Consider the following 22,760-nt stretch of genomic DNA (forward strand, 5'->3'; position numbering starts at 1 on the left):
CACCATTCAGATCCAGTATTTGTGTGACATTCCCATGGGCATATTGTACCATACAGTGTCAATACTCTTGGCAAGATAAGTAACTAGACTTTCAATTCCTGTTCAGAATTTGTAATTTGGTTAAAATTTGATCTATCAGTTATTTACTCAACATTTTCCTACCCGCCCTTCCGCTCCAGTTCTGCTCTCCATCAGTACACGTTTGGTAGTATTAACCGTCTCACTGGCACTGCCAAAGGGCTGGTATTTGTACTAGTTGTCCTAATGCCTTGTTCCAGTGTTTTATGTCACTTCCCCGTTTCTATACTTTATCTTTTTGTGCAGAAGCGGTTGATGAGAAACTGAAAATGAATATTGCCTGGCAGGTGTTTATATAACTGTACTTCAAACAGTTTCTTTGACATTATAAACCGGGCCTTTTGTACATAAGTTTCCCCAACTCCAGCATTTAAAGTTAACACTATCTATTAGTAAACTTGCTGGTAACGATTCAATTCACTGCTGTAAATTTTGTTCTGTAACTGTTACTTGTGGGTAAGGACTTATTCAAATCTGAAAAATGACCTGGACTTTAAAAACACAAAAGGAAGAAATAGTACAAAAAACATCAAGTATTTTATTAGACACGAATAAACTTTGAGTTAACTAATAAATCAACTCGTAAAGATAGCATCTAGTCTTAAAGATTAATCTTTGAAGTTAAATTGCACACCACAACTTCAGGATTCTTTGTTTTTAGAGTGACGTTAGTAGAAAAAGTGACATGGGACTATAATTTGACCCATATTCATTGCCAAAAGACTTCCATTATTCATGACTTTCTGGTAAATTAGGTGAGGAAAGCACAGTGTTCAAAAATATATATAGCTATTGAAAGATAGATGCCCAAAAGCACAATAACATGCATTTTTGTTCATTTAATCTTATTTTTCCCTGTGTGAAATCGATAGAATCCTTTTTGGAACAGCGGAAGTCTACATCATTGAAATCAAAACAAGGGGACTAAATGTAAACGGGGTACATGGTAGGTTTGATTCTTGCTCTCTGCTATGTTTGTTAATCCAGCTGGGATGGCTGGATAGGGGTGCTAGAGTTGGCATTCATCACTTCTGGACTAGAGACAGGAAAAACAACCACAGTTCCCACTCCTGATCACTGTAAACTCTCTCTTGCTAGGAAATGTAGTCATGGTGGGTGAGAGAGAACAGGATCAGACTTGGCTGTGACACCCTCACGGTTGAATAACTTACTGGCACTCATTGCGCTGGTGTCAGTATTTAAGGCCAGTTGGCTGAGGTATTAAAAGGTGTTACTGGCATCAATAGAACAGTCGGTGGCTTCAGGAGAGCTGATAGAATTGGACCAACCTAGCCATATAATTTCCTACCTTGAAACATTCTCTTACATAAGCAGCTTTACTTTGTTTCACCCACGCCCTTGTGTTTTGTCATTAACTCACCCCACTGCAAAAAGAGGTGTGAATAGAATTGTATTTTGACACTTTAGTGACAGCATTACTTCGAAAGAACGTGACCAGTAATGGAATCTAATGCGTCTTCAGCTGAGTCAAGTACCGATTTCCTTTTGGAAATTTGGATGTGATGGGAATCTTCCATTCATATAATTTACACACTGAGGGATTTGAATCAGCAGAGTTTTAATGGGTCCGTTAGATTTTCACCACACACGATGAATAGATTTCCTCTCAGTCTGCTCTGGATTCCTGTTTTAAAACAGCCATGCTGGAGAAGGCCAGTGTTTCTGACTATATGGTAGCACAGTGGTTATGTTACTGGACTAGTAATCCTGAGGCCTGGACTAATGATCCAGAGACATGAGTTCAAATCCCACCTTGGCAGCTGGGAAATTTAAATTCCGTTCATTAAATAAATCAGGAATAAAAAAGCTTGTGTCCGTAATGGTGACCATGAAACTTACCGGATTGTCGTAAAAACCCATCTGGTTCACTGATGTCCTTTAGGTAAGAAAATCTGCCGCACCCTGGCCTATATGTGGCTCCAGACCCACAGCAATGTAGTTGACTCTTAACTGTCCTCTGTGGTTCCAGAAGGTGGCTCACCACCACCTTCTCAAGGGCAGTTAGGGATGGGCAATAAATGCCAGCCTTGCCAGCGATGCAACGAACCTTCCCATGAACGAATAAAAAAAGTAGTAATTGAACATGAATAAACTGCTCAGTGACTAGTTATATCAGTTGCTACAGATTGATAGGAGACTGATGTGCGCTAGATGTAGCAAGATCGTAAACTAATTTATCAAGAATGAATGAAAGATTTGGCTGCACCAATATAAAGTGAAAATGTGGCCCCTCAGCAAATGAGTTGTGCTGAAAATCAGGCTCATCTATATATATATATATAGAGAGAGAGAGAAAAAATGCCAGGAATATAGACGTGTTCCTTTAGTAACTTACCAAGTTTAATGAAAATATCATTACAAATTCTCACATTTAAAAAGAAAGGAATCTTCCTGTCTCTTCAGTTTGCAAATGCTGAACTTGATCTGGTCAAGCAAACACTATATATGTTGTATATTTGCACTTTCGGAGCAGGACAGAACATTAGCTTTTACTCAGAAACTCTGGGCAAGGTAAACAATTTGATTTTGGGTGGGGAAGGGAAGAGCTGCTGGTCTGTGTCCTTCACATTGTTTAGGTTTCGAATTGATTGGGAGAGAGAATGAGCCTTCCCCAGAAATAATTAAAGTAAAGATAACGCAAAGGTTACTGCCGCCGGCTCATAACAAAGTGAATGAATGGTTTGTGCTGCATTGGTGCCACTGCCTAAATACAATCTATGGGACCGGTCTGGCTTTAAGCATCAATGATTAATGTCCAGTTAATGGAATTAGGGAGTAGCCTGTTCAGAGAGGAGAGGTGCGATGTGCCTTTTTACAATACGTATATAATAAAGGAGGGAATCAATGAGCATGAGGAATCTGATGGCGTGCTCCCGAGGAAGAGGGACAATTTCTTCTTTAGAAGACGCATTATAGATTCCCTCACACCCGAATGAAGCAGGGGCAACAAGTTCCTAAATCACATGAGTTGATGCACTGTAGCAGTTGCTTCTCCCACTATGCATGCTCCAGCGCCTTGTTATTATCCTCACATCTGATTGTCACGTCGATCACTGCCCCCTCTTGCCCCTTACTTAATATATTGGGCTTGCACAATCTCCCATCCTGTGACATGATCCTGGGTTCGATATGTACTGTAGTAGTATTGTTCTTGTATCTGATCACAGTCCAGTAATTATACAGTTGCATCTCTTGCTTAGTTACATCTTGCATTGTGGACGCATTGACAAATAGCAAGCCAAAAGAGCATTTGTGATTGAGTATGGTCATCTCCTGTGCCATGTCCTCTATGGAATTTTATTTTCAGCTGGGAAATGTTGAGGAGGAGGAGGAAAGCTCACTTCTGCAGTAGCCTAATGTCCCCATTGTGACATTGAGGTGCATTCTGAACCCCCCAAATGCTTTGGTCTGTACTGCTGAGCTGGCAGAATATGCCAAGCATTTTATCAACTTTATTGAGTAAAGAAATTCTTCCAAATACCTGTTTTAATTTACTTTTTAACAACTTACGTTGATGTTTTACGATTGTGTTTTCCTGGCTTCATTTGAAGGAATAGTCTTGGTTTGCTTACATGTGGTATTTAATGTGAAACTTTCAGGTGACGTAGATTCATGTGTTGGCTGAATGACAGAACATTGTATTCATGATAACAATTACTATTCTGACCATGAGCAGTTGGGGGGTCATCTCTACAACCTGCATCGTATTTGCTGGTCATAGTGGAACTTGTGCTGTTGTTATCCACTTGGTGTCATTGGTAGGCCAAAGTTAACTCCAATTTACCTACAATTAATGTGTGATGCACTTAGTGCTCTTTCTGCTTAGCTGGGGTTTGAAATTTCTTGTCTTCATGCCTATTGATGCCACACATGCAGTGCTGATAACTCAGCGAATCATAGAATCATAGAAACAGTATGGAAGGATGCCATTTGGCCTATTGTATCCACGCTGGCCGACAAAGAGCTATCCAGCCTAGTCCCACTTTCCAGCTCTTGGTCCATAGATTATGGTACTTCAAGTGCATATCCAAGTACTTTTTAAATGCTGTGAGAGTTTCTGCCTCTACCACCCTTTCAGGCAGTGAGTTCAAGACTGCCACCATCCTGTGGGTGAAAAGAATTCCCCTCAAATCCCCTCTAAACCTCCTACGAATTAATTTAAATCTATGCCCCCTGGTTGTTGACCCCTATGCTAAGGGAACTAGGTCCTTCCTATCCACTCTAGGCCCCTCAATTTTATACACCTCAATAAGGGCTCCCTTCAGTCTCTGTTCCAAAGAAAACAAACCCAGCCTACCCAATCTTTCCTCATAGCTAAAATTCTCGTTTGCATCGTTTGCAAAACATGTTCTTCCACATGTGCCGATTCTTTTTCATCTTTGTTTAATTTTTTTAATGATTTGCAACCAAATTGGAACTGGTAAAGTGTTCTTCTGTATAAGATTATTCAACTGTAAATAAGTTTGTAGGAAATGCTTTAACTTTTGAAATATAGGTTATAGCAACAATTCTTATTTATATAGTGCCTTTAATGTAGTAAAATATCCCAAGGTGCTTCACAGCAGTGTTATAAGACAAAGCAGATAAATGTGACACCAAACCACATAAGAAAAAAATACAGCAGGTAACCAAAAGCTTAGTCAAAGAGGTAGGTTTTAAGGAGCATCTTAAAGGAGGAGAGAGGCGGAGAGGTTTAGGGAGGGAATTCCAGAACGTAGGGCCCAGACAGCTGAAGGCACGCACCGATGGTTGAGCAGTTATAATCAGGGGTGCTCAAGAGGGCAGAATTTGAGAAGCGCAGACATATAGAGAAAAATGGATGACATCTTGTCCTTTAATTATGTACATACTTCAAGTTGTATAGCTTTAAATCTTGAGCATTTCAGTTATAATGGACAAGATTGAGAATCCATTGTCTGGTTTTGAAACGTGATGTGGCTTTGTGATACTGATGGATTGTACTGTTTGGCTGAAATTTGAGCAAAGCTGCATCAAGCACTGGAGCTCCTGTGTGCTGGGACAATTCTGTGTGAATGAGAATTATTTTTGTTGCTGAATCTGATAATTTGAAAAGAAAAATCTCTCCGATTCTTCAGCATGGATTGCTACTTGGTGGCTAACTATGTGTAGTGTTCCTGCAGAGGAACAGGAACCACTCCGAAAATACTACAATTTGCTGGAACAACTGAAATCCATAATTGCATTGGCAACTCTTTTTGCATTCTAGGTGCTCATTCACTGTGCATTTTCCATACAGGTTGGGTCTCGCAACACAATGAAAGAGGGTTGCGTAGCTTATTCAAATTTATACGGAATAAATTGACTGGTTAAATTCCTTTTTAAAACTCTAATTTGAATTGGTTAAGTTGATAACTGGGCAAAATGTCACCCGATACGTGTATAGGTCCAAGGTGTTTAACCAGCCCAGGTTAGGTGCTTGTGTGCTCCTGCACCTTTTTTGGTCCATTTTAATGGTATTTCATTTTGTTTTGCATCTTTAAATATGATTGGGACAAATTCTTCAGAGTTGCCTTGTCTCAGAATGGTTTATTGGGATTGTTACTGTGTTCATTAGGCAGTAAGTAGTGGCAGTAACTCCTGCGATGTGTTAGTCTTGGTTCCATGTGATTAGAGGGTGCTTCAAGTGTTCCAGATATGCAGTTATCGAGCAAGTATTGGAATCGACACCAGCAGTGTAGTCTCCCCATCATCATAGGCAGTCCCTCGGAATCGAGGAAGACTTGCTTCCACTCCTGAAGTGAGTTCTTTGGTGGCTGAACAGTCCAATACGAGAGCCTCAGACTCTGTCACAGGTGGGACAGATAGTCGTTGAGGGAAGGGGTGGGTGGGACTGTTTCGCCGCACGCTCTTTCCGCTGTCTGCGCTTGATTTCTGCATGCTCTCGGCGTTGAGACTCGAGGTGCTTAGCGCCCTCTCGGATGCACTTCCTCCACTTAGGGCGGTCTTGGGCCAGGGATTCCCAGGTGTCAGTGGGGATGTTGCACTTTATCAGGGAGGCTTTGAGGGTGTCCTTGTAGCATTTCTGCTGCCCACCTTTGGCTCGTTTGCCATGAAGGAGCTCCGTGTAGAGCACTTGCTTTGGGAGTCTCGTGTCTGGCATGCGGACTATGTGGCCTGCCCAGCGGAGTGTAGTCTATAGGTCCCCTAACAGTAGCTACACAGATTATAAATCAAGAAATAATGGAGGCTTGTAAAAAAGGAATGGCAATAATCATGGGCGATTTTAACCTTCATATTGATTGGACAAAGCAAATTGGCTAGGGTAGTCTTGAGGAAGAGTTCATACAGTGTATCCGGGATAGTTTCCTTGAACAGTACGTTGCGGAACCAACCAGGGAGTACGCTATCTTAGATCTGGTCCTGTGTAATGAGACAGGATAAATAAATGATCTAGTAAAGGATCCTCTAGGAATAAGTGACCATAACATGCCTGAATTTCAAATTCAGTTGGACGGTGAGAAAGTTGGATCTCAAACCAGTGTCATAAGCTTAAATAAAGGAGACTACAAAGGTATGAAGGCAGAGTTGGCTAAAGTGGACTGGGAAAATAGGTTAAAGTATTGGACGGTTGATGAGCAGTGTCAGACATTTAAGAAGATATTTCATAACTCGCAACAAAAGTATATCCCAATGAGAAGGAAAAACTAGAAGGGATAACTATCCGTGGCTAACTAAGGAACTAAGGGATGGTATCAAATTGAAAACAAAGGCACACAAAGTGGCAAAACTAGTGGGAGGCCAGTGCATTGGGAAACTTTTATAAGCCAGCAAAGAACGACTAAAAAAATGATAGAGAGGGAAGATAGGTTATGAAAGTAAACTAGCACGAAATATAAAAACGATAGTAAGTGTTTCTACAATTACATAAAAAGGAAAAGAGTGGCTAAAGTAAATATTGGTTGCCTAGAGGATGAGACTGGGGAATTAATAATGGAGAACAGGGAAACGGCAGAGACATTGAACAAATATTTTGTATCGGTCTTCATGGTAGAAGACATTGAATCATCCCAATAGTGGATAATCAGGGGGCTATAGGGAGGGAGGAACTTAATGCAATTACTATCACTAAAGAAGTAGTGCTCGGTAAAATAATGGGACTAAAGGCGGCCATGTCCCCCGGATTTAATAGCTTACATTCTAGGGCCTTAAAAGAAGTGGCTGCGGAGCTAGTGGATGCATTGGTTGTGATCTACCAAAATTCCATGGATTCTGGGGCGGTCCCAGCGGATTGGAAAACCGCAAATGTAATGCCCCTATTTAAAAAAGGAGGCCAACAAAAGCAGGAAACTATAGACCAGTTAGCCTAACATCTGTTGTTGGGAAAATGCTGGAGTCCATTTATTAAGGAAGCAGTAGCGGAGCATTCGGAAAAGCATAATTCTACCTAGCAGAGTCTGCATAGTCTTATGCAAGGGAAATCATGTTTGACAAATTTTCTGGGGTTCTTTGAGGATGTAACCAGCAGGGTGGATAAGGGGGAACCAGTGGATGTGGCGTTTTGGATTTCCAGAAGGCATTCGATAAGGTGCCACATAAAAGGTTACTGCACAAGAAAAAAGTTCACGGGGTTGGGGGTAATATATTTGCATGGATAGAGGATTGGCTAACTAACAGAAAACAGAGAGTTGGGATAAATGGGTTATTTTCTGGTTGGCAAACAGTAACTAGCGGGGTGCCGCAGGGATTGGTGCTGGGGCTTCAGCTATTTACAATCTATATTAATGACTTGGATGAAGGGACCAAGTGTATTGAGGCCAAGTTTGCTGATACAATGATGGGTGGAAAAATAATTTGTGAGGAGGGCACACAAAATCTGCAAAGGGATATAGACAGGCAAATGAGTGGGCAAAAATTTGGCAGATGGAGTGTAATGTGGGAAAATGTGAGGTTATCCACTTTGGCAGAAAAAACAGAAAAGCAAATTATAATTTAAATGGAGAAAAATTGCAAAGTGCTGCAGTACAGAGGGACCTGGGGGTCCTTGTGCATGAAACACAAAAGGTGAGTATGCAAGTATAGCAAGTGATCAGGAAGGCAAATGGAATGTTAGCCTTCATTGCAAGGGGGATAGAGTATAAAAGCAGAGAAGTACTGCTACAACTGTACAGGGTATTGGTGAGGCCACACCTGGAGTACTGCATGCAGTTTTGGTCTCCATATTTAAGGAAGGATATACTTGCATTGGAGGCTGTTCAGAGAAGGTTCACTAGGTTGATTCCGGAGAAGAGGGGGTTGACTTATGAAGATAGGTTGAGTAGGTTGGGCCTGTACTCATTGGAGTTCAGAAGAATGAGAGATGATCTTATTGAAACATATAAGATAATGAGGGGGCTCGACAAGGTGGATGCAGAGAGGATATTTCCACTCATAGGGAAATCTAAGACTAGGGGACATAGTCTCAGAATAAGGGGCCACCCATTTAAAACTGAGCTGAAGAGGAATTTCTTCTCGGAGGGTTGTAAATCTCTAGCATTCTCTGCCCCAGAGAGCTGTGGAGGCTGGGTCATTGAATATAATTAAGGCGGTGGTAGACAGATTTTTGTGCGATAAGGGAATAAAGGGTTGTGGGGAGCGGGCAGGGAAGTGGAGCTGAGTCCATGATCAGATCAGCCATGATCTTATTGAATGGTGGAGCAGGTTCGAGGGGCTTACTCTTGCTCCTATTTCCTATGTTCTTATGTTAGCACATTTGCTTCCAGCAGTGGCAATTATTGGCTGTATGTCCACAGCTCAGTAAAAGTGCCCTCCTATTCCCGTTTTTGCATTGATTGTTTTTGGCCGAGCATTCGTGGCAAAGTTACAGGTTCAGTCAGGAGACCATCAAAAACCAGCAAAGTGAGGTGTGAGACTCCCTCCAGGTGGCCCTCTCACACTGAGTGCAGTCATTACTGCACACAAAGATACAATATATACTCCTTCCCAGGCATAAAGTTAGATGTAGGATGTTGAAACTAGGAGATCATTTCCGTTCTCATTTTCTGGAACCCAATGTTGGATTCAAGGAATCCCATTGAAAGAAAGGTTATTGCAGTACAGCTCTCCCTGCAGATGCCATCAATATTCTTCATAAATATATATTTGTAAATTGCTGGTTGCATCTAATGGTATCTCAATGCGACGCTATTTTATATTGTATTGATTGGCTCTCCAATCTAATCCTTTGATCTCTGTGTTGTCTAATTGGAAAGCCAAACATCCACTGGATATTTGGATTTAAGAAATATTAATGTTGCTAAGTGACCAAAAAACTGACATAAATAGGTAGCCAGGTTACTGGCACACTGGGAGAGTTCCCCTCTCAGCTTCGAAGAGAGTTCTAGATTTGAATATATACGTGATTAGTATATATCCCAATAAACCCTTTCATCTCACCACACGATAGAAAGGCGTACAGCAGAACTTGACATTATGGGAAGTGGCAATGGAACGCTTTCGGTGTAACACAAGCTGTGAATTGAAAAGCAAATAAAACAAGACCGGTTGTAAAAATATGTAACTGGGGACGTGTTACTTACTCCAGCGGCGCCCAGATTACCTGATGAACTTTCGCATGCACGGAGAGGGAAGGGGTGATAACGGGTGAAAGGCCCGCATATTTTTAAAACTACACTGGTGTGCTTCTTGTGCAATTTGAAATCATCTTTTTGAACTTGCTTTTAAAAGGTTACAGTAAATATGTTGTGCCTGGATTTATCTGAAGCATGACTGGCGACGACCCAATCCCATTAACTATTTTGCCACAGCGCCACTTTGAAATGCAAGTTATCAATGGCTTGTGAAAAGTAATAATGAGTGAGTTTTCATCAAGGAATTTTTGATATCAAACTTAATAGTATAGCGATCTAAACATAGTTTGTATCTTTCTTTTGCCATTTGATTTCCCGGGGCTGGTGCTGTGTGTGTCAGAGCCGTTGTCTGGGGATCAGGTAACGCATCTGCAGTGATTGGCCAGTGACATTCCAGCCACTGTGTACATTATCCAAGGACCAGTGCACATGAACCACACAGCTAGGAACAGTCGGCGCACAATGTGATCACAAGATGTACCTGTACATGATGCAGCATTGGCACAGAGATAATGCTTCCATTGACGCACCTCTTAACCGAGAGATGTACGTCCACTCACAACTAAACCTTTGAAGACTGCAAAAGCGTGAGTGCTGCAAAAAACGAATAAAATCTATACCAAGACAGTTCAGAAAATACAGTACTGTGAAATAAAGAGCAACTCTACGTTTAGATACCAGTGATTGTATTTTGTAATCCACTTTTGAAATGTACACAATTTCTACAGATGCTATGTAACAGATGTGTACAGTAGAATGCTATGCAGTGTGTCACCGTGTTGCTTCTATGTAAACTTGTATATAATGGGAATGGTTAAATCAGTACACGCAAAGCCAGGAACACATTTGGAGCTGGGTAAAACCCTTGCATTTATCAGGTGCTGCCTTCTATCAGATTGTACATAAGTAGATTTTGACTGCATGTACCTGGAAAGCTGAAAAGGGGCATTTGGTACTGGAGGAGGGGAGGGGGGGGGGGGGCGGAGATAAATAAACCAACAAACTTTGATTCACGTTAGGCCGCTCTGTACCATGATCAAGTAAGACTTGAGGGTGTGCGTTCCGAACACCTTAACCCAAAGAGGCTTCCTGCTGAAGGAGTGGTCTTGTGATTGCCTGTAACGCATTATGACATGGACATTTTCCCTGTACTTACCTCATGAAATCAATGCAGATTTTCTATTGTCTTGTCAACATAATTGCGAAGTGGTAAACATGAAATATTTACCAATGTACAGTCCCTGGCTCTTGTAATGTAAAATGTCTGTTGTATTTATTTTCCAGAACCTTGTCTGAGCGGCAAACTGAACCAAAATGGTGAGAATTGAAAAGCTGTGCATGTAACCGATAGTTTACATTTTTTGTACATTGTTCATCTTTGTAAGATTCCATATTTAAACCATGATCAAAAAAATCATCCGAAACCAAAACAATTTCAGACCAAACTGCATGAACAGTCAGTCTGAAGCACAATGATTAAAACTTCCAGAATAATCACAGTAGTTTATTTCTGTGTTTTGTACCAATCCAAGACGGGCTGGGGGAATCTCAGAAGACTTTCCAGATGAACTAAACATGAAATAATAGTATTGCAACCACCTAGTGTTGAGCAGGAAACAGTACAATAGGAGCCAGGGACTTTGGAGTCATTTTGTACATATCTTGTTTTGTAAATAGATTAGGCTGAGTTATACGATTTCATAAACTATTGCTTTATGTTGGTAATTGTATCTTTAAAAAAAAAAGTAATGTAGTGCTAACTCGCACATAAAATCAATATAGTCAGCAATGATAATATTTTCGATGTGTGCACTGTATGTTTCTCTCCATTGAGGTTGGGATAACCTTATTGGACAGCTGAGCTTTACCATTTTGTACTCTGGAGTATGCAGCACCTTTGGCTCAGGGTTAATGTAAATCTCGCTGCAGATTACATCCAAAGCTCTGTGCTTCGGTGTGAATGTTCCTTCTGTTTTCGAAACTCCAAAAAGCTTTTCTGAGTGAGATTGTCAAATTTTATGGTACTTGTACTAACTTTGACAACAATTTGCATTTATATAGCACCTTTAATGTTTAAAAAGTCCCAAGGTGCTTCACAGGAGCGATTGTCAGACAAAGTTTGAAATCGAGCCACATAAAGAGATATTGGGACAGGGTCAAGGAGAGAGGTTTTAGAGAGGCGGAGAGGTTTGGGGGGGAATTCCAGAGCGTAGGGCCGCCAACGATGGAGTGATGAAAAACGGGGATGCAGTATTGGAGGACAGCAGAGAACTCAGAGCTGGAAGAGGAAACAGTGATAGAACATAAGAACAGAGGGAGCAGGAGTGGGTCATATGGCTCCTCGAGCCTGCTCCGCCATTCAATATGATCATGGCTGATCTTCTACCTCAACTCCACTTTCCCGCCCGATCCCCACATCCCTTGATTCCCTTAGTGCCCAAAAATCTATCGATCTCCGCCTTGAATATACTCAATGACTGAGCATCCACAACCTTCTGGGGTAGAGAATTCCAAAGATTCACAACACTCTGAGTGAAGAAATTTCTCCTCAACTCAGCCCGAAATGACCGACCCCTTATCCTGAGACTATGACCTCTAGTTCTAGACTTACGAGACAGATGAAACGGCCTCTCAGCATCTACCCTGTCAAGCCCTCAAAGAATTTTATATGTTTCAATGAGATCTCCACTCAGTCTTCTAACCTCCAGAGAGTATAGGCCCATTCTACTCAATTTCTCCTCATAGGAGAGTCCCCCATCCCAGGGATCAATCTAGTGAAGCTTTGTTGCACCCCCTCTAAGGCAAGTGTATCCTTCCTTAGGTAAGGAGACCAAATCTGTACGCAGTACTCCAGGTGTGATCTCTCCAAAGCCCTATATAATTGCAGCAAGACTTCCTTACTCTTGCACTGCAATCACCTTGCAACAGGGAGCGGGTGAGGCTATGGAGAGATTTAAAAGTCTCATGCTGTCACCTCCTCTCTTGAGTACCATTGTGCAAGTTTATTTAATGATCGCATCTGGAGGCACCATTCCCAGACACCTTACCGCTGAATGTTGTAAGGAATATAAAGAAATCCAACAGCTTATAAAATCAACAAAATAAAAATCCTGAAAAGGTTTGTGACTTCTCTGAAGTTAGAATCAATCTGAAATATTTTTTTAAAAACTGGAAATAAAAAGTACAAATTTCAGGAAAATGTAAAAATTAAATAAACCAGGAAATAGTGGGGGCTTGTAAAAAGGGAACAACAATAATCATGGGTGATTTTAACCTCCATATTGATTCGACAAATCAAATTGGTCAGGGTAGACTTGAGGAAGAGTTCATAGAGTTCATAGAGTGCATAAGGGACGGGTTCCTTGAGCAGTGTGTAAAGGAACCAACCAGGGGGCAGGCTATCTTAGATCTGGTCCTGTGTAATGAGACAGGATTAATAAACAATCTCCTAGTAAAGGATCCCATTGGAATGAGTGATCATAGCATGATTGAATTTCAAATGCAGATGGAGGGTGAAAAAGTTGGATCTCTAACCAGCGTACTAAGCTTAAATAAAGGAGACTGTGAAGGTATGAGGGCAGAGTTGGCTAAAATGGACTGGGAAAATAGATTAAAGTGTAGGGCGGTTGATGAACAGTGGTGTACAATTATGGAGATATTTCACAACTCTCAAGAAAAATATATTCCAGCGAGGAGGAAAGGGTGTAAGAGAAAAGATAGCCATTTGTGGCTAACTAAAGAAATAAAGGACGGTATCCAATTAAAAACAAGGGCACACAATGTGGCCAAAACTAATGGGAGGACAGAAGATTGGGAAGCTTTTAAAAGCCAACAAAGGATGACTTAAAAAAAATGATTAAGAAAGGGAAGATAGACTATGGAAGTAAACTAGCACGAAATATAAAAACAGATAAAAAAGAGTTTCTATGGGTATATAAAAAGGAAAAGAGTGGCTAAAGTAAATGTTGATCCCTTAGAGGACGAGACCGGGGAATTAGTAATGGGGAACATGGAGATGGCAGAAACTCTGAACAAATATTTTGTATCAGTCTTTATGGTACGGGATACTAATAATATCCCAACAGTGGATAGTCAAGGGTCTGTAGGGAGGGAAGAACTTAACACAATCACAATTACTCAGTAAGATAATGGAACTAAAGGCAAATCAATCCCCTGGACCTGATGGCTTGCATCCTAGGGTCTTGAGAAGTATCAGCAGGGATTGTGGATGCATTGATTGTAATTTACCAAAATTCCCTGGATTCTGGGGAGATCCCAGCAGATTGGAAAACTGCAAATGTAACGCTCCTATTTAAAAAAAGAGGCAGACAAAAAGCAGGAAACTATAGACCAGTTAGCCTAACATCTGTGGTTGGGAAAATGTTGGAGTCCATTATTAAAGAAGCAGTAGCAGGACATTTGGAAAAGCAAAATTTGGTCAGGCAGAGTCTGCATGGATTTATGAAGGGGAAGTTATGTTTGACAAATTTGCTGGAGTTCTTTGCGGATGTAACGAACAGTGTGGATAAAGGGGAACCAGTAGATGTGTATTTGGACTTGCAGAAGGCATTTGACAAGGTGCCACATAAAAGGTTACTGCACAAGATAAAAGTTCACAGGGTTGGGGGTAATATATTAGCATGTATTGGCTAACAGAAAACAGAGAGTTGGAATAAATGGTTCATTCTTGGATTGGCAATCAGTAACTAGTGGGGTGCCGCAGGGATCAGTGCTGGGACCAAAGCTATTTACAATTTATATTAACGACTTGGAAGAAGAGACCGAAGTTTGTTGACGATACAACAATGGGAGGAAAAGCAATGTGTGAGGAGGACACAAACAATTTGTAAAAGGACATAGACAGGCTAAGTGAGTGGGCAAAAATTTGGCAGATGAAATATAATGTTGGAAAGTGTGAGGTAATGCACTTTGGCAGAAAAAAAATCAAAGAGAGAGTTATTATTTAAATGGAGAAAGATTGCAAAGTGCTGCAATACAGAGGGACCTGGGGGTACTTGTGCATGAAACATAAAAGGTTAGTATGCAGGTACAGTAAGTGATCAGGAAGTCCAATGGAATCTTGGCCTTTATTGCAAAGGGGATGGAGTATAAAAGCAGGGAAGTATTGCTACAGGGTATTGGTGAGGCCACACCTGGAATACTGCATACAGTTTTGGTTTCCATATTTACGAACGGATATACTTGCTTTGGAAGCAGTTCAGAGAAGGTTCACTCGGTTGATTCCGGAGATGAGGGGGTTGACTTATGAGGAAAGGTTGTGTAGGTTGGGCCTCTACTCATTGAATTCAGAAGCCGCAAAAGATTATGAGGGGGCTTGACAAGGTGGATGCAGAGAGGATGTTTCCACTGATAGGGGAGACTAGAACTAGAGGGCATAATCATAGAATAAGGGGCCGCCCATATTAAACTGAGATGAGGAGACATTTTTTCTTCTCAGAGGGTTGTAAATCTTTGGAATTCACTGCCCCAGAGAGCTGTGGAAGCTGGGACATTGAATAAATTTAAGACAGAAATAGACAGTTTCTTAAACGATAAGGGACTAAGGGGTTATGGGGAGCGGGCAGGGAAGTGGACCTGAGTATAGAATGGCGGAGCAGGCTCGAGGGGCCGTATGGCTTACTTCTGCTCCTATTTCTTATGTTCTTATGTTAAAAATGGAAATTTAAACAGCAATTTACAAATGAAACCCATTAAAAATAAAAGACTAACTGGATTGCTCTTTCAAAGAGCTGGCACAGGCAGGATGGGCCGATTGGCCTCTTTCTGATTCTCATTCTATGAATGGGCAGGTGTATTATGCAAATCGACAACAACAGCTTGCATTTATATAGCGCCTTTAACATACTAAAACGACCCAAGGTGCTTCACAGGAGAGGTAGCAAACAAAATGTGACAGAGTCACATAAAATATTCGGACAGGTGACTAAATGCTTGGTTAAAGAGGTGGATTTTACATCATATGACCAGATTCTTCCGAGCGATGCTGGTCACAAGAAAACAGTCTCCATGTGGGGAGAGTGTAGGCGAACGGAACTAATTGGCTAGCTCTTTCAGAGAGCTGCCATGGATGTGATGTGCCAAATGGTCTGTGCATTGTCAAGGGCACGGAGGAGGAAGGTCAATTTGAATTTAAAAGGCCAGTTTCCGTCTGATAATGGCATTTTGTAAGAAAATCAGCCTTTCCAGAAATCGTCAATTGCTTTAAGTTTTAGGAAAAAAATATTTGGCTAGCACAGAAGGCCCACTTAAGCTGTGCCAGTAAATTTGCAAACCACCAGCTACGGCGTGTGTGCCAGCCCGATACATGCAAATCCCTCTGACCGAGGGAAGTCTAACCAGCTGAGGATGGCAATTTGTGGAAGATCTGCCTCACCATATTTAATGCAAAGAAGTAAGATCAGAGGAAATTCAAGTCCTGACTGTAAGCAATTGGCATTTGTATCGAGCCTCTCCCATCCTCATGGTATCTCAAAACACTTCAGCCAATTAATTTATTTTGAAGTGCTGTCACTGTTGCAATGTGGGCAAATATAGCAGGTATTTTTTGCACAGCAAGCTCCCACAATCTGCAGAAAATATAAATAACCAGTTAATCTATTTTGGTGATGTTGGCTGAGGGACAATTTTCGATTAGGCCACCACTTCTCTTCAGAGTGCAATTGGATCTTTACTTTCACCTGATCAGTCATTCGGGACCTCGGTTTAACATTTCATCTGAAGGACGGCGCCTTCAACAGTGCAGCATGCCCTCAGTACTTCAATCTGCCTTCATTGTCTACTCAATTTTTTTGAGTAGGGCTTGAACCCATGACCTTTTAACTGAACTATGCTGATATTTGTAGACATTTTTTTAAAAACTCAAAAATTTAAAAAGAATTAGAAAATTGTAGAAAATATGAAATAATTCAGGGAATTTCAGTTTTGAAATTCCTACAAAATTTGTATTAATCAATTTAATTTGGGCTATGTTTAATAAGCTACGAACTAACAATGCTACTTTTATATGAATTAGTTAACACTAAGATAACTGTTTTTCTCTTCTGGTAAATATTGAACAAATACGACAAAATCTAGTTAACAAGATTATGTGTTTTGGACTGTTTTCCTGACGCTGTCGGTGATGGAAAGTTGTAGGGGTCTGTATGGGTTTCTGTCACCATCTAGTGGCAGATGTATGTATTATAGCACCATTAGCAGTAGTACTTTCATCAACCGTGTTCAGAAAGGGCTTATTTCTCACATTAGTTTTATTCGTTCATGGGATGTGGGCATTGCTGGCAAGGCCGGCATTTATTGCCCATCCATAATTGCCCTTGAGAAGGTGATGGTGAGCTGTCGCCTTGAACTGCTGCAGTCCGTGTGGTGAAGGGGCTCCCACAGTGCTGTTAGGGAGCGAGTTCCAGGATTTTGACCCAGCGACGATGAAGGGACAACCGATATATTTCCAAGTCAGGATGGTGTTTGTGACTTGGAGGAGAACTTGGAGGTGGTGGCTTTCCCTTGCGCCTGCTGCCCTTGTCCTTCTAGTTGCTGGAGGTCGTGGGTTTGGGAGGTGCTGCCGAAGAAGCCTTGGCGATACACGTTTACTACTTTAAGCATATTTACTCACTTCACATAGAAAACGGGCTGCTTCCACACTTGGTTTATGTAATAAAAATCAAGCAGAGTGTGGAAGAGCTGAATGAATGGAGGGAGAATGGATGTATTTTGAATGTCACTGCGAAAAGCACACTTTGCTTGATTTTTATTACATAAACCAAGTATGGAAGCAGCCCGTTTTCTATGAAATTTTGTGAGAATCAGGAAATAAAATGCACAAATGATTAGTCACGCATTCTAGATTCTGTAAATGCAAGATGCCATTTTGATAAATATTTTCTCTCTTTCTCTCGATCCCTCCATTGCTCCCCTCAGAGTGTGATACATTGGATGGGAGCAATATTGAGTTTGGCAGTCTAGCCCTCCACGGTTGAATAGCCTCTCACCACTCGTGGTCTGCGTTCCCGTGGCCACGATTGAAGTGTGGGAAGAGCACCCGTGTCTGTGGGGCTGTACCCCAGTGCTGAAGAGCAGGAGAAGAAATTGGAATGAAAGTTGCATTGTTGAGCCTCACCTTACTTAAGTGGGGCTGAAACAAATCTGGTTTTGTTGTGGTAGGTAAGGTTTCAGAGCAGGATATGCTCAGGAACCCTCAGCGAACTCTGCACAGACTGTGGCTAACTATTGCCACCTTGGTGTGTGCGTGGCTCAATCTATCTACCTGCCAACCTACCTACATATCTATCTACCTATCTACAAAAGCAAAATACTGCAGATGCTGGAAATCTGAAATGAAACCAGAAAATGCTGGAAATAGTTCGCAGGTCAGTCAGCATCGGTGGAGAAGAAATGCTTCCTGACCAGTCAGTATTTCCAGCATTTTATGCTTTTATTTCAGACTTACAGCATCTGCTCGTAGAGGGAAGGTGAAGACACAGAAGAGGAGGAAGCAGCAGGTTGGCTGTAACCCTGTTTGGCCGGGATATCCGGGATGGAGTCATCTGCCTGTGGTAACAGTGACCACAACTCCAATTCACCTTTCCACATGTGTCCCACACCTTCCCTTCCCTCTGTTACTGACCATCACAGCGTCCTCTTGGCCACGATGCTGAAATAAAAGCCACCACAATGTAAACTTCCAGTCGAACTTTGCGCATCTATCCATCCAATATGACATCAAAAAATCACTCAGTGACTGTCTTGTGAGTGCCTTTGCCTCTACTACTGATGTCACGCAGTGCTATCCCAGTGGCTGCAGCATGGCTGGTGGAAGGCTGCTGACTTTCAGTGGGGGTCACTGCAAATGGCCTTGCTGGTCGACCTTGAGGAGTTGGGAGTGTGAAATCGAGTGGTGGTGCTTCTTCTGCTTCTTCACTCTCCTCTCTCTGGAGCTGTGGTGAGATGAGGGCAGAAAAGCAAGAGGTTATCCTTTCAGCTCCGCTGCTGGCCAAGGGCTCAGCCATGCCTCTGCCAAGAATGGCCTGCACCGTCTCCTCCAAGGGGGTGAGGTGAAACTAGGAATGGGAAGCGTGCCTCATGTTTGGTACAGATTGTTGGTAGGTAAGTGATTGGAGGGGGGTTGGGGTGTTGAGCGGTGTGTGAGGCTAGTGGTGCAGTTGGTAGAAGACGGCTTTTGAAGATACATTCAGTGATCTTGGCCTCTGGTCCGAGGTCATGAACCTTCTTTGGGCACTGGAGCCACGTCGTGGCGGCGATACTGCTGGCAGTGATGACCTCAGTGATCTGGTCCCACATCCTTCTTTCTGGAGGGCCTCCTGGCCCCTGTGGGTAGAGGACCTCTCTTGAAATGTTGACCCCCTGCACAAAGCTGAAGTGCTGCATGTGAGACCCTGGGTGGTGTCCCTTCCCTGGCTTGCTAAGCCAAATGTGTTAGTGCTGAAACACTTTTACCATTTTTTTAGATGCGGAAGAGGATTCAGCGTTAAGAGCTGAAGACTTCCATTTTGGAATTCTTTTTAATGTTCATTTTGTTTTGAGAAGGAAGTTGAGTTTGCATATTTTTACATCATTTTTAATTTTTTCATTTCAGAAGGCAGTTCCCCTTTAAGAAGCCAACTGCTTTCTGAAATGACAGCCTTGCTGTTGTAGTTGCAATGAGACTTCGTCCACTCTATGTTGACAAATGCACCAGGACGGCGTTGCACTATGTTATTTATTAAATGTTGGTGTTCAGAGAGATTTGGCTGTCCATGTACAGGAAACACATAGCATTAGCATGCAGATACAACAAGCAATTAGGAAGGCACATGGTATGTTGGCCTTTATTGCAAGGGGGTTGGAGTGCAAGAGTAAGGAAGTTTGCTACAATTGTAAGGGCTTTGGTGAGACTACACCTAGAGTACTGTGCCTCCTTATCTAAGGAAGGATATACTTGCCTTCGAGGCGCTGCAACAAAGGGTCGCTAGATTGATCCCTGGGATGAGAGTGTTGTCCTATAAGGACAGATTGAGTAGATTAGGCCTGCACTCTCTGGAGTTTATAAGAATTGGAGATCATCTCATTGAAACATACAAGATTCTGAGGGGGATTGACAGGGTAGATGTTGAGAGGCTGTTTCCTCTGCTGGAGAGACTAGAACTAGGGGGCATAGTCTCAGGATAAGATTGAGAGGAGGAGGAATTTCTTCACTTAGAGGGTGGTGAATCTTTGGAATTCTCTGCCCCAGAAGGCTGAGGATGCTGAGTCGTTGAGTATATTCAAAGCCGAGGTGGCTAGATTTTTGACTTCTCGGGCAATCAAAAGATATCTGATCAGACGGGAATGTGGAGTTGAAGTCGAAGATCAGCCATGTTCTCATTGAATGGCGGAGCAGGCTCAAGGGGCTGTATGGCCTATTCCTGCTCCTAATTTTTATGTTCTTAACTTGAACTGTATTTTTCTGGGGCTAGACTTTCGGCACACTATTGCCCATTTAGCCCCCATATAAGCGCTGAAATTCAGGCTATCGCCCATATTTGCTGAAAAGTGGAAACTAGTGCCCGATTATCACCCATTTATCGCCAGCGCAACTTTCGGCATACAGGAATGAGCTACATCGCCCAGCCTAGTTAAAAAAAAAGTCGTAATTCTCGTGCAAGGCCGAAAATAGTGTTTATAATGGAAACTAGCGCCTGATTATCGCCCAGATTATCGGCGAGTGCTGCTTTCGGCATTTCGCCCACAATTTGGCCAAATGATCGCTTGCCCAAAAAGACGCTGAAGAAAAGCTGCAATCACCTGACCTTAACTCGGCAGTATGGACGCCATTTTCTAACTCGGAGGATCTTTAATAAAAGGCTGCTTCAAGCGCTTGTCAGGAGAAGCAATTTGTGAGTGATTTTAAGGGCCGTTTTGACTCTTGCCAATCACCTAATCACATTTGTATTTGTTGAGGACAAATTAAGGGCATTTATAGCGATTTATAGTGATGGGGCCTGTAATTTCTCAACCAGTATTGATCATTAATCACATGCTGTAGAATAGAGATGGGAAAAGGTATATTGAAGAGCAATGAGCCCAAAGAGGTGGCAGACTGCTCACGAGGAAGAGACGTTACACTCGATGCATTTACAGGGATAAGCGATCATACCTGGACTTGTCCGATAACGTGCGTTAGAAGGCTGTGCTTCCGAAAGGAGATCATCAATGAGATATGCCAGCTAATTAAGGGAGATCTGCAGCCTATCGGGACCGCACTATCCATTGAGGTTAAGGTTACTGCGACACTTTCCTTCTACGCATCGAGCTCCTTTCAGAACTCAGCTGGCAACATTTGCGGTATATCTCAGCATGCCGCACATTGCTGCATTCGACAGGTGACTGAAGCCCTTTATGTAGGCAGGATGGACTTTATAAACTTCCCTATGACCAGAAAGTTACAGACTGAGAGGTCTTTGGGTTTCTCGCAAATAGCAAACTTCCCCAAGGTGCAGGGAGCAATAGACTGTACGCACATCGCCCTGCGAGCACCTTTACAGGATGCAGAGGTGTTTTGGAACCGAAAGGGATTCCATTCCCTGAATGTGCAGCTCATTGTCGACCACAAGCTAATAATCATGGCAGTAAATGCAAATTTTCCAAGGAGCATCCATGATGCGCACATCTTGCATGAGAGCATTGTCTCTGACCTGTTTAACAGTCAGTCACAAGGTCACGGTTGGATGCTGGATGATAAAGGATATGGCCTTGCCAGCTGGCTCATGATCCCCCTGCGCAAGCCGAGAAGCGCTACAATGAAAGCCATATCGCTACACGCAATATTGTCAAAAAGACAATTGGAGTGCTTAAGCAGCACTTCAGATGCCTGGACCACTACAGAGGCAACCTACAATACCACCCTGAGCAGGTCGCTGAGTTCATTGTGGTGTGCTGCATGTTGGATAACCTAGCTATGAGGAGAGGACAACAATTGCCAGATGGGACCGCCAGTCTACCTTGGGAGAGACGGGAGGTGGAAGAGGAGGACGAGGACCTCGGGGAGGACAATCACTCTGGTGATGAACCCATGCCCCCACGCCCCCCCCCCCCCCCCCCCCCGCAGCACTGGAACAGCCCCGTGGTAGTTACGCAGCTGCAAAACTTCTGCGTCAGCAGCTCATAAATGAACGCTTTGCATGAACTTTCATTGGTGACAGTTACAGTTGCGTTATGTTTCATCCTTGCCTGGCCTGGCCATGGCCATTGTTTGCAACCCTTGTATTGATGTTTTACCTTGTGTTATTAGAAGACACTTCACGACAATTGTAAAATAAAATAAAAATGTTTAATAATTGAAGCTCAATTTTAAAATGTTTTGAACAACCGTATATAACAACCCCTCCCCCCCTCCGCAACCCCAACAGTACAACATTTGTAACACAACAATATAACAACATTGTCCTAGAGGTACCCGACTTGCACATTCAAGTGTTGGCAAATTGACCAGAATTATACAAGTCTGCCCTAATGGACATTCTCGGGAGGGTGAAGATCACAGAAGGAGGCCATTCGGCCCATCGTGCCTGTGCCGGTTCTTTAAAAGAGCTATCCAATCCCGCTTCCCCGCTCTTTCCCCCTTAGCTCTGCAATATTTCTCCCCCATCAAGTATTTATCCAATTCTAATTTAAAAGTTACCACTGAATCTGCTTCACCGCCCTTTCAAACAACGCATTACTTGCTATGTATAGAAACATTTTCATCTCCCCTTCTGGTTCTTTTGCCAATGATCTTAAATCTGTGTCCTCTGGTTACCGACCCTCTCGCCAGTGAAAACAGTTTCTCCCTATTTACTCTATAAAAACCCATAGAATTTTGAACATCTCCATTAAATCTCCCTTTAACCTTCTCAAGTAAACTGGATTCTCTCAAAATCCTTTCACAATGTAGCATAAACTCCACCGTCAAACTACAATGTTAAATGCCTGAAGACAACCAGCCAGCTCACTGATTCTAGCCAAGGTGTTGTGAAGAAATGGAATAATTTGTTCTTGGTGCCCCCAGTGCAGAGGGTTGGGATATATTGGGAATTTGGCCCT

This window comes from Pristiophorus japonicus, chromosome 6, assembly GCF_044704955.1.
Source record: "Pristiophorus japonicus isolate sPriJap1 chromosome 6, sPriJap1.hap1, whole genome shotgun sequence".
Classification (NCBI taxonomy): Eukaryota; Metazoa; Chordata; class Chondrichthyes; family Pristiophoridae; genus Pristiophorus; species Pristiophorus japonicus.